General features: G+C 33.5%; 1 long non-coding RNA gene across 2 annotated transcripts; it reads left to right on the top strand.

Annotated features, from left to right (window-relative positions):
* The first annotated feature begins 253 nt into the window (after window positions 1–253).
* On the top strand, window positions 254–4,187 carry LOC142610325 (uncharacterized). Of its 2 annotated transcripts, XR_012839811.1 has the most exons (4): window positions 254–899; window positions 1,281–1,425; window positions 2,188–2,554; window positions 2,668–4,187. It is a non-coding gene; the product is annotated as an uncharacterized LOC142610325 (long non-coding RNA). The 2 variants fall into 2 exon arrangements; XR_012839810.1 differs by lacking the exon at window positions 254–899 and having other exon boundaries at window positions 1,092–1,425.
* Window positions 4,188–17,630: the final 13,443 nt, after the last annotated feature.

The following is a 17,630-nucleotide window of genomic DNA, read 5'->3' as shown; positions in this document are numbered from 1 at the left end:
CTTCCCCTACAATTTCGGCAACTCTACAAATTTTTTTCCTCCAATTTTAATTTTGGCAACTTCATTGCCACAAGTCATTCTTTTTTCTCTCTCATCTTTTCTCCAATTTCAGCAACTCCTTTGCCACAATTCCTTTTTTTTTCCCCTCCAATTTTGGCAACTTCATTGCCACATTTTCATTAAATTTTTGTCTCTCCTCCCCTACAATTTCGGCTACTTGGTTGCCACAATTTCTTTTTTCTTTTAGCCATTCCTCCTTCGGGCACTTTTCTGGGTAGCTTTGGAATTTGGGCAGGAATTTTGATAATGTAATTACAAAATTTTAATTTTTTTTCTCTCTCCATCACTTCATTTCTCTCCTCTCTCATAATCTTTTTCTTATAATTTTGGCAATAGTGTTACCGAAATTTACTTCTTTCCTCATTTTGCCAAATAACTTTGAACAATTCTCATATTACAAATAAACTCACTTCTTTGCAATATTTAGTCAAACGCCTCTCGAGTTTCAAACCCAATAATATCTTTTCTTTCTTTCTAAAATAATAAATAAGTAAAAAACTGGTGTTTTTGTAAAGCTAATAAGATAGTAAATTACAAAAATACCCTAATCATTGTATTATAATGTGTTTTCCTGCTCTTCTATCTCAGTCCGTGCGAATCTTGCACGCTCTCATCAGAGTCATCACTCACTTTATTGCCTCTTTATCACTTCAATGCTTTTCAGTTTTCACTTACCCACTAATGAGACCTCTCACTCTTGAGTCTCTCTTTATATACTCCTCAACACTTTCTCATCTTCCACACCCCAAAAACCTCAAAGAGAAGAAGAGCCTTCATATGTGTGAAGCTCGATATTGTGCAATATGAAGGAAGGCAAAGCCTTTTCAACACTCGTAAAGGTACTCATATGTGGGCCGTTTTTTCATCATCATGATGCACTAGAATTTGTACACCCAAAAGCTTCAATTTTTGTAGGATCTATATTTAGTGTTACGTTTAGATAGAATATCTTATTGGGTTTGTTTTTGGGATTAAGCATATGTATTATTGTTTAACCCAAATTTTTATTAATTTTTTATGCTTTCCCTTTAGATTCTGCATAAGAAAGTTCCTTGCTTTTTCTTCAAAAGTTTTCGATATTTTTAAACTTGTTTCTCATCAACTAAAATCATGTTAAATTTGTGTTAATATTTTAGTTATAAAGGTTTTGAATATTGGGGTTTCATATTGCATTTAATATTTAGCTAATTAGTGCTTGCTTAAATTTTTATTTTTTGAAGGATTGGGCAATAAAGAGCAAAGACTGGTGGTTCAAGTGTGGGAGGGGGTGGAATAAAGAATTTTCGCTCCTAAGCCAATGTGTTATATTGGGTGGAAGTTGGAAGAGAACACGTTTATTTTGGAATGGGAGGATTTGGAAAGAAGGTAATTTTACTATTTAAATTCACTTTCACTTATTAGGCTCTGGCCTCTTTTTTATTATTTAGTTTGTTTTTACTACGTTGTTTATTTTTGTTACTATTCATGAGTTTCATTATATTTTTTGATATTATTTATTGGTCTTACGATATTATTTCAGCTACCTTTTAGTTTTATTTATAGTAATTTTAGCAAAAAATTTCAGTGTTTTAGCTAAATAAGATGTTCCCAATCGCGCTCTAGTCTCTATAATTTTTTGACTCTATGATTTTATCTTCAATTTTGTTTTGGTACGAAAGATGTGGGTAGCAAGGTTGTGTTTGGTATTAGCTGAGAAGATAGTTTTTTTTTTATAACTTTTATCTTCTTTTTGCTATTATTTATGGAGTCTTTTGGCTGAATATTGCAAAAAAGTGAGTTTATTTGTGACATGAGAACTGTTGGAAATTATTTGGAAAAATGAGGAAAGAGGCAAATTTCGGCAACGATGTTACTGAAATTCTAAACCCTAAAATTGTATACTTTCTCTTCCTATACAACATTGTATACTGTAACATTTATCTTTGATACTTCCAAACCCTAAAATCACTAAAATCTGTAGCATTTTACTCACACACCAACGCATGTTCTACGTGCGTACCATTCTAATCACAACACACATTATAATCAACAGGTAATATATGTTGTCACAATGCATCAATGGTTAATTTACTAGTTATATTAATGTCTTGATCGAATATAACATAGTTATTGTAATTGGAATTGCAGGTTGTTTGGACACCGTACGATAATTATTTGCATCCATGGTGTCTTGCAAAAACATATATAGACTACAACAACGCCATTGTTCAACTTCCAAATTGTGGAATATTACCATCCAGAAAGGGTCATGCGACAGTTTAGGTTGTTGCAAAGATGTCCAAAGTGGCCGATTAACAATTTCGATAAATCTGTGCATTGTGTAAAGTTGATAGGAAATCCAGTGTCAATTGGCATAGGCAGCATGCACAATACTACCGACTTTAGAATGAGTGGGCTCAAAATGTAGTTGGAGAAGACAATTTCCATTTAGGTGTGAACTACACAACATGGTCACCTATTCACGACACTAGAGACGACTGCCCATATGTACCAGGTTATTATTTTAGCTTTTTCAATAATACTGCACTAACATTGATAACAAATTATTTACACAAACAAAATAGCTTTTCTATTTTAATAATATTAATATTTTTTTTTATGTGGCAGCAAACTAAGATCAATAATATGTTAAATATGGCTGTTACAAACCAATAGAGGAATGACTCGACTACACAACAAGTCCTTCCAGCAATAGTAGAGGGCCTTAGTCAAGTGAAGTTATCAATGAAAACAAATATTTCTTCCGTACCTATTGAGAGGGTGACACACTTCGGGTAACAACAAAGGCACCAAGGAAGACAGCACCCGCAAACCTCTATATAAAGTTGGATACGGATGTTGTGGGGAAGGGGATTGGCTATCTTGGTCATAATTTTATTGCCCAGAATAGGATGGAGGTAGCAATGGGTGATAGGAGGGAGGTGTTGAACTAGGTTGGAGATAATGGTCATAGCTATACAAACCCTCAAATCCTTGTCCTAGGGAAGTGGATGATCCAATCTGTTGATATAAAGACATGCAGTACTCGTTGACACTAATTGGATTATACTCATTGAAGATGGTTGCCCCATTACGGGTGGATGTTGATTGCCCAACTTGGGTAGAGTTGTGCATATTGTGCTATGTAGAGGTGGATAGTCCAATTCCATCATTTTTGCATTGTCCATGTTGTGTAGAGGTGGACAAGTGGGTTTCAGTAGAGGTTTGCAGGTTTTGTCTTCCTTGGTGCTGCTGTTGTTGCCCGAAATGTGTCACCCTCTCAATAGGTACAGAAGAAATAATTAAGTCGGACCATCCACCTTTACACAGCACAATATACACAGCTCTACCTAAGCTGGGTCATCAACATCCGCTCGTAATGAGCCAACCACCTTCAATGAGTATAATCCAATTAGTGTCAATGAGTACTGCATATTTTTATATCAACAGATTGGATCATCCACTTCCCTAGGACAAGGATTTGAGGGTTTGTATAGCTATGACCATTATCCCCAATCTAGTTCAACACCTCCCTCCTATCACCCATCGCCACCTCCATCTTATTCTGGGCAATACAATTATGACCAAGATAGCCAATCTCCTTCCCCACAACATCCGTATCCAACTTTATATGATGGCCAACGCATGTCTAATCAATAATCCATATCCACATGGGCAATATAGCTATGAACAACATGACTCGTTCATCACACCACAACCTTCCCAACCATCCCCTTATGTTGGTGATTCTTGCACACCACCAAATATGTGGGTATGTGCTCCGAACTCTGAGGAAGAGGCCTCTATAACAGACTCTGAGGAAGATGCATCAATTGAGGACAGTGGGGAAGATGTAGAAGATATAGAGGTGTTATTAGATGATGAAAGTGACGAAACCAAGGCGTATGGGGGAAAGTCCCTCTTCTAAGATGGTTGTACCTGTGCAAGCACGAAGGTACCCTCAACAAGTAAATAGGCATCCTCCATGTTGTGGAACACAACAAAAACTTCATGTACTCCATCGTGGCAATCACTAATCAATATAGAATGACGGTCTATCAAGACTATATTAAAGTATTATCATTTTTGTGCATCATTGTAGCTAAAAATATTATGCCTAGATAGTATACACATCACATTATACTACCAATCGCAAGACCTTTGTGAAAATAAGAAACGTGTACACATATTTTGGTATTTGAAATTAGTGCCCAATTAATCTAATCATACATCTATTTAATATAATTGTTCAATCTTACAAATCCAACATATAATCTATATGTGTAGCCACAATTGTAGGTGCAGAATAGGCAAAAAAAAAAAAAAGTGTCAAACTTCTATTTTTGTAGTTGATCTTTTTTCCTTTGCATGATGGCTACTGTGGTGTACATTTCTATTTTTATTCTCCATAGCCTCTCTTCCAAACCCTTGTAAAAGTGTCAAAGAAAAATAAAACTTTCACCATATAATTTTCGTCCAAATTTATAGCAGCAACTTGTGAGTTAATTTCAGCCTTCAAAAATTGTGAATTGCAAAAAACTCAACTAGAAAGTTGTAAATAGATACACCCAAAATATTGATTAATGCTCAAATATGATTTTTCCTCTTTAGATTGTGGCCATTTGATTTCTTTCCTTATTTGAAGCTTTCAAACATGGTAAATGACCCAAGCACTCCATAAAAAGTATACGTTTTAAGGTGTTATCGAACCCCTAAACTATAATACACAATACACACACACACACACACAAAATAAACGTACACCTCAATCTAACTTGCAGTGATAGAAAACATCATAGCATATATGCTTGTCAATGGAATTAGTACCAATTTGTTCTTTCAAATAATACAAACTAACAATACAATCCAACTCCTAAAAAAAAAGTGGTCCAAGCAATCCACTAAAGTAGATTGAATACTTATGTTGGGTCATTCAGTTTGACCAGTAATGGAGCCAGCCACAGTTTGAGTGGGGCATGTTCTTCTATTATGGCCTTCTTGCCTACAGAGACTGTACAATGGCCTTGGTTAATACTCTATCCCTAAATCCATTTCATTTCGAAGTCGTGTTGATCTTGGTCGACCTTTTGCACTGCGCAATTTGACATTAAAATACAAGACCGAGAAATTAGGCTTATTCCAATGTATACTGTCTGGAACTAAGTGAAATCTAAGTGTATAACAAGCAACTTATTCTTCCAAATGGTAGCAACGGTCGATATATCGCACTGCAAAGATGCTTTGATATTTACACATGGAAATGACATATGAGCACAGAATCTTATAAACCTGCCATTTTTGACAACTACAAGTTCTTTGCCTTATATTTACCTCATGACGATGATTACCCCTGTATGCAAAGTTAGGGTTTATTGGTGTTCTGACTTCAAATAGACCATTTTCATGACTGAACACAGTAACTGAATGCTTTAGTGCCTTTTTTTTCCATTTATTGAATTTATTCTTTGCATAGGCTGTAATGAGTCCACCGGTTGTAACCTTTGCGCGTGCCTTAGTATACCAATCAGCAAAGTAGGCTACACAACGGTAGTATGTAAGTTTAACTAACACAATTATGGGCATATTTCAATGTTTGGTTCCTCTTGATATTATATTGTTTAATAGCAGCTTGTAGTTCATCCTTATCAGCAAAAAGCAAGCCTACATAAAACTCTTAGGTAGGATCACAAGTAGTCTGAATGGGCTTTTCAAATGGTGGGGTTGGATCAATTATATTATCCCATGTGTTCTATGAAAAGCTTAGTGATGAAGGTTGATGGAATGCCATTGTTGGACTGCTTTCATGATTAGGTTCATTGGGAAGCTCATATTCATCTCCAACATCACTAAGGACCTCGTCATTATCAAGTTGGTCATCACTATCCATGGCTCACATCCTTTCTGATAATGTATGGACCGCATTTTGAGTAGTAACAGCTATGCAGTGTGTATCATTGGGATCATTATCAGCTCTCTGAGTGACGATTTGATCATACTGAGTTTCAAGCTCAAAACAAGTAGCCTTTAGTGTGACATACTCAGTTGGGTTATCATAGTCAGCATCACTAGTGTTCATTGGCCGATAAGGAACAAGTTGGTCCTCAGTTGCAACATGGGTATATGGAGCATGATAGTCAGCACCAGAAATGTTGATTGGGGAATGAGCCACATCTTCAAATAATGACCAGTATAAGTGGCATATGGATCATGAAAGTGCCTGCCATGTGAATAACTAAACGATGCACTCGGTCCTTCGTTTGCATTTTGAATGGGAAAAACATCTCGATGGCTTCTTATGGGCTCTACATTCATGTACAACTTTGCACCTACAAACCTCTATTGGTAGCCTAACATATCGAATATTGCATTGACACTATTATCATCTTCTACCAAAACTTGCTGGTAAGTCACAGGATATGGATGACATTGAAAAGGAAATCTATACCAAATAGTAAATTTGAATCTTCTCTATTTATATGAAGTGGATGTTATTCCATCACATAGATCTTCAAATGTAACACCCCGGCTTAATGGAAGCATAGAAGGAGGTGGTCCTTCCTAATAAACCTCATTTTCGCCATGTTTAATTATTTCACCAAAATGGATGAGAAAAATGAACAAATTTTCTATCATTCACACTAAAACATAACAATAGTATTAATATATTAACACTACACAACCATTAAAATGCAATACAAGAAGGTAATCCATTAAGAATATTCAATGTTTAAATAGCTAGAGCTGAGAGAATTTTATTGAAGAGGATTGGTTCACTGATAATTTATTATTAACCATCATAGTAGTTAAAATGATTTTTTCCCTTTTCTTAAGTAACTTAGCATAACATTAACATTTAGAAGGATCTATTATGGTTAAGTTAATTATTTTCTATAGCTCTTTATTTTGCTTTTTCTAAAGCAAGACAGATTATATAATGTTCTCATGCATCCATACGATAATAGATAAATATTTCTAATATCGTACAATTTTCGTTATTATTATTATACCTAAAACTTAGATTTTTGATTTATGAGCATATACTAACATTTTTTTTTTAGGTTTTCTAATAGCTACATGTTTATTATAGGCTAACAAAGTGTGTATTTCTTTAAAGAAAATTTATGTCAATTTTGAAACATATTTTCACTATATGAAATTTTAGGCAAGAATTCATGGATAAATAATTTAAAACGTATCATACACAATCAGTTTATGTTGCAAAACACATAATTTAAAAACAAGATTTTCAGGAACAAATAATTTAGCAAAAACAAGATTTTCATACTTAGCTATGCCCCTAAAACATGTCAACATAAATATTATAAAAATAAAAGTAACTACTTAAGAAATGTAATTCACATTGTAAGAGATAAAGAACGGATAAATATTTGCAAGTGTTGTTTCTTATAGTTGTTTGTAGAATGTATGGCATGTATGAATTGAAAATGGTTGATAGAATTTTGAAGGGAATAAGAGTGGAGAAGAAAGTTGATAGATTTTTTAGGAGAGAAAGAGTAAAAATAAAAGCTGTGAAAACTTCAGTAACATTAGTGCTAATTAAATAGGATGCAAGTTTCATATAAGTTAAATTCTTAGATTTTAAAGTGTATAACTAGATAAGCCAATTGACCAAATACAACACAACACAAACCAAAGATGGGACACTGATACAAACAAATTGCTTAACCATAAACATATATTCACTGCAAAGAATTTTTGCAAAAATCTCTTCTTCTTTTTTTTTACAGTGTGCATATCAATCATCTTTTTCTTCCATAATTTTCTCTCTGCGGGGCATGCATGGACAGGAATCTAGTACAGAATAAGAATCTTACTTTTTTTTTCTTTTTTTTTTTAAATTAGAATAAGAATCTTAGTACTTGAATCTATAATTATTTGTTTTATAGGGCAAATCATGCAAAGAATACTTTTACAATACGAAATGAAAGGACATGACATACACACAAACCAAATTGCTTCGATCAAAAAAACTACTGACATACGGAAAGAATAAGAATAAGTGTACTTTTTAGAATAAGAATCCAAAATATTTTTTTTTATCCAGACAATCCACTCTCTCTCTCTCCCCTCCAATTTTCGGCAACTCCATTGCCACAATTTTTTTTTTCCTCCCATTTTCGGCAATTCCATTGCCACAAATCAATTGTTTTCCTTTTTATGGGCTGCCACAATTTTTTTTTTTTTTCCTCCAATTTTCGGCCCAAATCTTCTTTTCTCCAATTTTGGCAACTTGATTGCCACAAATTTTTTTTCCCCTCATTTTTGGCAACTTCATTGCCAAAATTAATATCAAATTCCTCTCCTACAATTTCGGCAACTTGGTTGCCACAATATCTATCTTTTTTCTCCTCACTCCCTTACAATTTAGGCAACTTGGTTGCTACAATTGGTTTTTTTCCCTTTCGAGCACTCTTCCTTCGGGCACTTCACCTGGGTAGGAATTTTGGTAACCTCATTACTGAAATTCAAATATTTTTCTCACTCCACCCATCACATCATTTATCTCTCCTCTCTCGTACTTTTTGTTAGAATTTCGGCAACGGTGTTGCCGAAATTTGCTCTCTTTGCTCATTTTCTCAAATAACTTCCAATAGTACCCATATCACAAATAAACTCAATTTTTTGCAATATTCAACCAAAAGACTCACTATTTATAGGTCATTTTGCACTTTTTAGTATTATTTATGGGTTCCACTATATTATTTCAACTAACTTTTAGCTTTATTTACAATACTTTTAGCAAAAAAAATTTCAATTTTATCTAAATAAGTTATTTTCAAATGGACTCTAAATCTGTCACTAATTGATAATACTAATTATTCTTATAATCTTTTGCAAATACTCTTCGGAAATAGCATATTACTAATTGGGTCACATGATATATAGTGACTTACTAATTTTTTTATTTGTCTTTTATTTTTATTTTTTGCCATTTGTATGATATTATTGGCGGTGTGAGACAGCTTGAATACTTAATTAGGATTTGTGGCAAAAAGCATGAGTAAATGTGCTTATATAATGAAAGTTTCAAGTCCTAATGGGTTTCAACTAATGAAACAAAGGGTAAACTTACACGCCCTGTTAGAAAAAATTTTAGAATCAGTTCATAACATGAAGTTATTAGAAGATTTTTATAAAAACGAGAAAAATATTTTTCGGAGCAACTTATAAGAAATTAAAGAAAAAAAAAACACATAGAACATAGTAAACAACAAATAATTGGGTTCAACTGAAGGCAAAATATTATTATTTATTTTTATTATTATTATATGACTACAAACATTGTAATAATCGAGGAGATCTAGTAAGTCTTTCTATAACTCAACCCTTTATAAATTGTATTATTGTGATTTTTTTATAATCCTTTGTACTCTATTATTATCAATTGTTACATATATTACTTGGACAAGATATATTGCATAATATGTTTGTTAGTTTATAATAAAGATAATGTATAATAACTTGTCAATTATATTATAGTAATTGCTACATGTGTATAGTGTATAATAACTTGTCAATTATATTATAGTAATTGCTACATGTGTATGTATATTATTTTTATTTTTATTTAGTATAATTAATCATACATTTGTGTTTCTTTTGGTAAAAAAATGTATTAAGTTTTTTGAATCTTTACTTTTCAGGGTGGTTAGAGTATTTACATCACTCTCCTCAAATAACTAATCTTTTTTTTTTTTTTTGCTAGTTTAGCTATCTATTATTTTCATATACTTACATCAGTATCAATATTTTATCAACATTGAAATTTAATGTAGCGAGGATAAAGGCTCACTATATATAGCAATGAAACTATCCTCTTTAAAATTTTTAGTTAATTTAGTGAGGTTTAGGCGCACTTGTTTCAATTGAGTTTAGACAAATTTTTGTTGAAATATTAAATTGGTAAGACTAATGTGAATTTCCTTATAAGTTGGAAAATAAATAATTGTCTATATGCTTTGTAAATATTATACGATAATATATTGTAAATATTATATATGGTTATATTATAGTTAATAGTAATTATTGTGTGCAATTATTTTTATTAAACTATTACTATTATTCAAAATTTAGTTTGATAAATTATTTATTCGAGTTTCTTTCAATTTCATTTTGAACTACAAGCATTATAAGTTATATTTAATATTTAGCATAAAAAACTGTAGTAGCCATATATAAATTTATTATTTTCTAATGTTGTTCTTTTGTTTTATTTATGATTATCTTTATTTTTAGAAGATATTATGATTATTTGATTGCGTTTTTTCTTTTCTTTCCTTGCAAGTATCACTCTATACTTCCTACATTCCTTCACTTCGTATCGCGATTGTAGTGAGCTTCTTAGTCCTCTAATTTAATTGGAAATTATTTTCTTATATAGATGGTTTGTAAAATATATACCTCAAGATATTGTAATTTTTTAATCTTAGTGTTTATATATTAAAGATGTTGTTAAAATTGCATCTTCACTTACATTATAGTTTTTATTATGTGTGTATGGATTTAAGAATACGATAATTAGTGTTGATTTCATTCCAATTATGAGTATAATTATGATTAGTTTCTTATATTATATTTAATTTAGCTTAAAGAAGTAACATGAATTTGATTTTTATTACTATCTATTTATGTTCCTTTTTGTTTTTTTTTAATCATGTAATGGGTTTTTTTTTTTTCCAACTATCACTCCCTAAAGCTAGTATGCAGGTTTACTATTATACTAAAACCATATGATGATGTTTATTAATTGTACAATAATATATGGTTGGCGCTAGACATGAAAGCCAAATTGGTTTACAGAATTTAGCAACTTATCATTCATGTAGATACCTACTTGTATTACACAATTAGGGGAAAACGGTTAGAAGGCAAAGGAAAAATGACATCCAAGTCAATGTGTATTATCTTTATAAACAACCCAGTCACTACCACCATGCCACCACTGCCCATTGTCCACCAAAATTCCACTGGAACCAAAAACCCAAAAAAACAAAAAAAACAAAACAAAACAAAACCCACCAAAAACCTAGCAAACCCATAGCAAAAACAATCAAACAACCCACTGCCCACAATGCCACCACCACTACCCACCATGCCACCACCACTGCCCACCACGCCAACCCAGCCAAATTCAACCAAATCCCATTAGATTCTAAAATCCAACCTATCGGAATCCAAATCCAACCCATCTAAACCCAAAAGTCAAAAATCCATAGCAAAAAATCAAACAACCCCATCGGAACCCACTTGCCATGCCACGACCATGTCGTGACCATGCTGATCTCCACCACACTGTGAACACTCCGAATCCAACCTAGCTTTGATGGCAAGCTTTGAGAGAGAGAGAGAGAGAGAGGGAATGAGGAGTAAGGACTGAAGGAAAGAGAGAGAATCAGAGAAAAAAAATAAATAAAAGAGACGAAGAACTGAGTCATTGACAGAGAGAATATATATATTACAATATGCTATAGTAACGTCATACAAGTAAGACGGTATTGTAGCAAGATTGTAAAATTTTTTACAATTAGAAGCTCGAGTAATGCATGTTTTTTTGTGCTTTGATGCTAAATTATAGCATATTATGAGTTATACCAGCCCGGAAACTGATGCTCTAAGCATGTTTAGGTGAAGAATTATTCTAGAACGTCAACAAATCAAACTTAAATACCGATGGCTTTTCTCTCGGGAATCGTGGCTTGGCAGGTAGGGGTGGGCTTATTATTAGGAATCATCTTGGTGAGGGGGTTAAGGGTTTTGCCCTCTCCATAGGTCATAGAGATGGGCTTTCTCTTTCTCCTCTTGATAATTCTTGGTTCCTTCTTAGCAGGATTCCCTAATGCGGTAATGCCAAGTGAAGCAATCCTATAAAGAGGCAAACAGCTGTGCAAATGCACTGGCAAGAAGTGCTGCCAAGTTTTTGGATGATTTTGTTATATTTGAACGCCCTCTTTGAATTTTGCTATTACATAATCAAGATGCTATGAGCTGTATAACCTTAAGGCGTTGTACCGACAATGCCTGTATTGAGTCTCCTCTTTGCGTCCATGACAATATAATTTTGTTTATCTTAAAACAATATATTACGATATTGATGAATTTTGGCAAATCAATTCAAGCTTATATAAACACATTTGGAGGCGGCTGAGCATCCTGGTTTGTTGATATCTTTATTCGTGAGACTTTTGTAAAACAAATGGAAGTTTGTTCTTTATATTGCTTAGTTTTCTATTATCTTGATTTTCTTGAATATTTGAACTTCTAATTGTTAAAAATGTTATATTGTTTTTATTTTAATTTATTGGTTACTTATTAAATAATACGTTATATCATATATGTATATGTTACAATTAAGAAGTTTACAAGTAGAGGAAGAATTGAATGATTATTCCTCAAATAAACTGACAAGTTTGAGGCTTTGAGCTCGTTTTGATATCTTGTGCATTTTGGCTTACCGTGTGCCTATGTATGCACAATTTGAAGGGATTGAACATCCTATTTTGTTGATTAATTGATTAATACTGATTGAGTGCACTGTGTTATACGGTTGAATCAAGAGGCTGTTTTTTTTTTGTTGATAATTTAGTAGATGTGATGGCAAGCTTATCTAATTGTGTTTCGATTTTCTAATATATTTAGGGGTTGACGTGTATATGTGTTTATCACCAATTTTGAGAATTTTTTTTCTTTTTAAATGGATTAATAGTAGTTAATTTGGTTTTATAATTTATTAACTAATTATCCATTTTTGAAAATAAACTACTCCGTATTAATTAATTGATATTATCCATGGTAGATTGTTAGTCTTATGCATGCATCAGCATTACAACATATTTGGTTCTCTTCATATTCTCACGTAAAATCAAGAGAGTTTCACAATAGCATGCTGGCTTCCCATGTGCGCGTCTTCAAATTAATTAATAGGATAGTTTACCTTTGATTAAACACTACTACCAAAATCCAAGTGATTTTATTTATTAAAACTGCTATTGGGTTGACCTTAGAAATAAGAAACTAGAGGTGTACTACCGGTGGAAGTTTTTTTTGGTTTAATCTCACACCATTCCTAGACATGCATTCATTAGATGAATGGTGATGATGCTGAAAATTGTCAATGAGTTATATGGTCCTCACGTGCTCTAAGCAAGACCTGTACTACCCAAAGGGAAGAAGAAGAACCTAAGAAGGGTAATGGTGTGATACCGGCCAAATACCCTCCAATGGTCAAGTTAGAGAAATCTCTTGTTCACAACTCTAGAGTGTCAGAGTTGTGGTGAATTAAGTGCACCTTGGTTTGTGAGGGTCTTGGAGTTTTTATAATAGCATAGGGTTGACATTCGTTTCTTGGCTTAGAAGATCTTTCCTTGTGAGAGAGATCTTCTTTAATTCGCGCATCTTGCGGAATCTTTCCCTTATAGGAGTCTTTTTTATTAGGATTTATCGTGGGGCACAAAATATTTCCTTATATATTCATACATGGAGCTCAAGTAAAATACATGCTAGACCCGTCAAGAGTTTGTCTTGCCCCCGCCAATTTCAAGTCGCCAGCTTCTCATTCCGTCTGTCTTCTAGTCGTCCCATCAAGGCACCAAGGATCTTGAGGCGCATCTGCCAGCTTTGGACTAGACTTGTCAGCTTTATGGTGTCGTTTAAGGGTACACAAGCAAAATCGTCAAATACAATCGGGTCCGCCAGCTTTACTTAGACTTCTAGAATTACCCTTATCAAATGGTTTTGCAGAACAGATTTCCAACCTGGGACAAAATGCTCAAATGGGGTTTATACAAGAGATACAACCTGTCTTTTCTTTAGGAGTTGTAGTGATGAATGCAGAGATCACATATTTTGAATGCCCCGTGGCTAAGAGGATTTGGAGAATTAGCATATATAGGTCTCTACCTTGTTGCAGACTCACTCCTATAGTGGGATAGGTTTGTTGATTAATAGCATGGTGGACAATTGTTTATAATCTATGGTTACATAGGATAGGAATGCCATGATTCATGATGGAGAAGCTCCTAGTAGTCATAGAAGAACATATCACTAATTTGATTAAGGGATTTACTATCGTATACCTTAAGGCTTATGTTAGTAAATTATTTTAGGAAATTTTTTATTAGATATTAAAAAAACTATTAAACTTTTTGACAGTTTTTTCAATTCATTATAATTTTTTTTTTCAAATTTAAGGGCATACATTAATTGGACTCTACCATTTAAAGAGATCAACGAAAAAAGTACAAGTAATGAATGGACTGAATTGGGGTTGTCTGTGTGGTGCTTAGGGGTTTAGCCATCAGTCTTTGGTGTGTACTGTGTACTATTGAGATTTGCAGGATTCTTTCTGTATTATCTTGTCAAGTGAACTTGGAAGGGGGTACTCTTATTTGTTGCTTTTGATAATTTGACATGGAATTGGGAATCTTTTGTACGGAGGAATGGCACCATTGTAAATGTTTTTCAATTGCAAGATTTGCAAGACCGAATATCGGAGGTTCTGAAGCACTAATGCTAAATATTACTAATATATAACATATATAATGTGTCAATGTCCAATGTGAATGCTCTAAGTTGGGTTCACCTCTATTGCTTTGCAAGATTGGGTATTAAACTTTGTAATGTACTTGTACATGGAGATAGTCAATATGTTGTACTATGATGAATTCATCCAAAAAAAAAAAATTGTTGTACTCCATGATGTAGGGTTTACTCTGCTGTCAATTTGGCTTTTGTCGTGTTTTCATTTCTTGAATAAAATTTCTTTCTGATTCTTAAAAAAAAAAATTTATTACCAAAAGTTTCAATTAATATTGATGTGGGATGAAAATGCTCAGACCGTCCCTGGACGATCATCACCTCGGCAGCCGTCCAGGAGTTATCCTTCGGACGAGGGTAACAGACAAGGCCGTCCTGAGGATGATAGCGAAGCTACATCCTTCGTCCATGGGATGCGCACAGCCTGCCCCGAGAGGACTCGTCCACATAAAGCTTCGTGGACGAGGATGCTACACTTGGAATTATCAGGCACACTCGACGAATGAATTCCAGGACGAGGAGATCATACTTAGGAGAATCTCCGAATATAATGTGACAATCCCTTATCCCACGCATAACTGTCATGTATCCGTTGTGAAATAGAAGTGTAACTCCTAAACGGTTATGGCAGTTACGTTTAACCCTCCTTGAATCCAAGAGAGCTTCCAATTTCGATAACCGTCTATGAAGGCGCTATATAAAGATTGATTCAGACAAGACAAAGGTATGTGAATTTTACTCCAAAAAAGTTGGAACTCCAAAAATATAGAGAGAAAAACTAAATTTACCATCGGAGGGTTTTTGGCCGGCAGCCCCGGTCGCCTTTGATTGGCTTCTCTTTTTTCTTCAGGCCGTAGAGAGAACAAGTGGTCCTATCAAGTCCAAAGCATCCAGCCTACTGATCTTCTTAGCATCATCAAATATAAAAAAAATTTTAATTTTTTTATAATAAATATTGTGTTTTAATATAATATAAAATAGGAGAATAAACACTGTACTAATATATGCCCTTGTAATGGGCATTATACATATTCATCGTAATATTTTCTTTTAGTGTGTTTGATTTCAACTTAAAAAGTCAGCTTATTTTATTATTTAGCTTATTTTTTTATTATTCATAGGCTTCATTGCACTTTTTGGTAATATCCATAGGTCTCACTATACTATTTTAGCTAATTTTTACCTTTATCTATCGTATTTTTAACAAAATGATTTTTGTTTCAGCAAAATAAGTGAATCCTTGACAAACTTGCTACATGAATATATTTATATATATATATATATATATATATATATATATATATATATATATATATAATGTGCATTACATGGGCATATATTAGTACAATTTTTTTTCTTCTCTTTATCTTTTAAAACTCTACCCTTTTTTTTTCAGTCTCTCTCTTTCTATATATCTATCAATGGCTCTAACTGACTCGGTATTTATTTATTTGGGTAAATATTATTGCATATAGTGTGTGTAATGTGTTTTATAAATTGAAATCTTTAATCACAATTTCAGTTGACAAAATACACTGTGTGTGCACTTGTGTGAACTAAACACACCCTGTACGTGTTTCAATTTTCTGTGTGTTAGTGTTATAGCCAAGCTCTGGGCTCTTAGAGCTGCTGTTATTGTTACTATTTTAAACAGCTCAAATAACATTGCTAGATCTTTTTCTCTGATGAGTGCAGGCCATGCAGGATCTTTCTAGCCGGATTGATGATATAGCTCAACAACTGTGTAGACGTACTGGCGAGAATTGGTGCTAAGCTGTTGGATGATTTTTGTTATATTTGAACACCCTCCTTGTGTTTTGTTATTACCTGATCTGCAGGATGCTATGGGCCGTGTAACCTTAAGGTGTCGCAGTGACAATGCCCGTACTGTGTAGTGTGTAGCTCTTTTTGGTTTTAATCCATCTAGTATGTAAACTAAAAAACGAAGAAGGAATGGGTGAAATTACCATTTCAATGACAATTTCAGTTTATCTGAAAATATTATATTATGATATTGGTTTATTTTGCATATCAATTCAAGATTACCTATATAAACAAATTTGGAGGGGACTGAGCATCCTATTTTGTTTTTGTTTGTTTTTTTTTTTTTTTTTTTGACTGAAAAGGTAGAATACTTCTATTAAAAGAATAACCAAATACATGTGCACTCCCAAGTCCTCGGCTCTCATAGACTTAACAGCTAGCCTATGCTTGCTCACTCCCAAGTGCAGGAGATTGTAACAATATATTCTCGGAGTACCGAGGTCGAACCACAAGGAGTAGAGTAAATTTAAAGACAATATAATTAAATAAAAATTTGGGTGAAGAATAAAAATACTTTTATTAGGTGATTGTTAACAAGAATAATAATAAAAGCCGATTTAAATCAATAATGTAAATACCAGGGCATCGGGGTGTTTCCCTATATCGATATGAAATTCTTTGTGATATAAGAAATTATATATTTCATAATTGATTGTTCTTATATAATTAAATACTTATGATTCGGTTAAACTGAGACAATTCAAGAATGCATGATAATCTAGATTAATAATGCGGTTAGAAAAATTTTCAGAAAAAATCCATTCACTTTAAAACTTGATTTCTATTTGAAACTATTAGAAATTCATCTAAACAATAAGAAAAAGCATAATTGAACTTATTAAAAGCATGGAAGAACTAATACATCATAAGAAATCTAATTAAATAATCAAATACGTTATTGATAAATCTTAGAAAGAATCACATTGAATATTCATACCTGTACGGGACTAGGCCCCAAGCACCATGGGCCTCAAGCCCGAGCCTGGGTACGGAGATGGGCCCTAGGCCCCGTGGGCCTTGGGCCCAAACCTTACAACGTGTTATTCGGCCCTACCCCTATCTTTGGTCCATTGGCCTCGATCCGGACGCCTCGGGGCCCAATCTGTGTACCAAAACTAAAATAGGACCTTGCTAACTTAAGTACCACAGGCAAATTCTCCCCCGATCATCCTTAACCTGGTCAGGGATATTGTTGCCCGGAGAACCCCCATACC

The sequence above is a fragment of the Castanea sativa genome, chromosome 1 (genome assembly GCF_040712315.1).
Source record: "Castanea sativa cultivar Marrone di Chiusa Pesio chromosome 1, ASM4071231v1".
Classification (NCBI taxonomy): domain Eukaryota; kingdom Viridiplantae; phylum Streptophyta; class Magnoliopsida; order Fagales; family Fagaceae; genus Castanea; species Castanea sativa.
The sequence above is the reverse complement of the archived record's forward strand: the minus strand, read 5'-3'. Positions and strand labels throughout refer to the sequence as shown.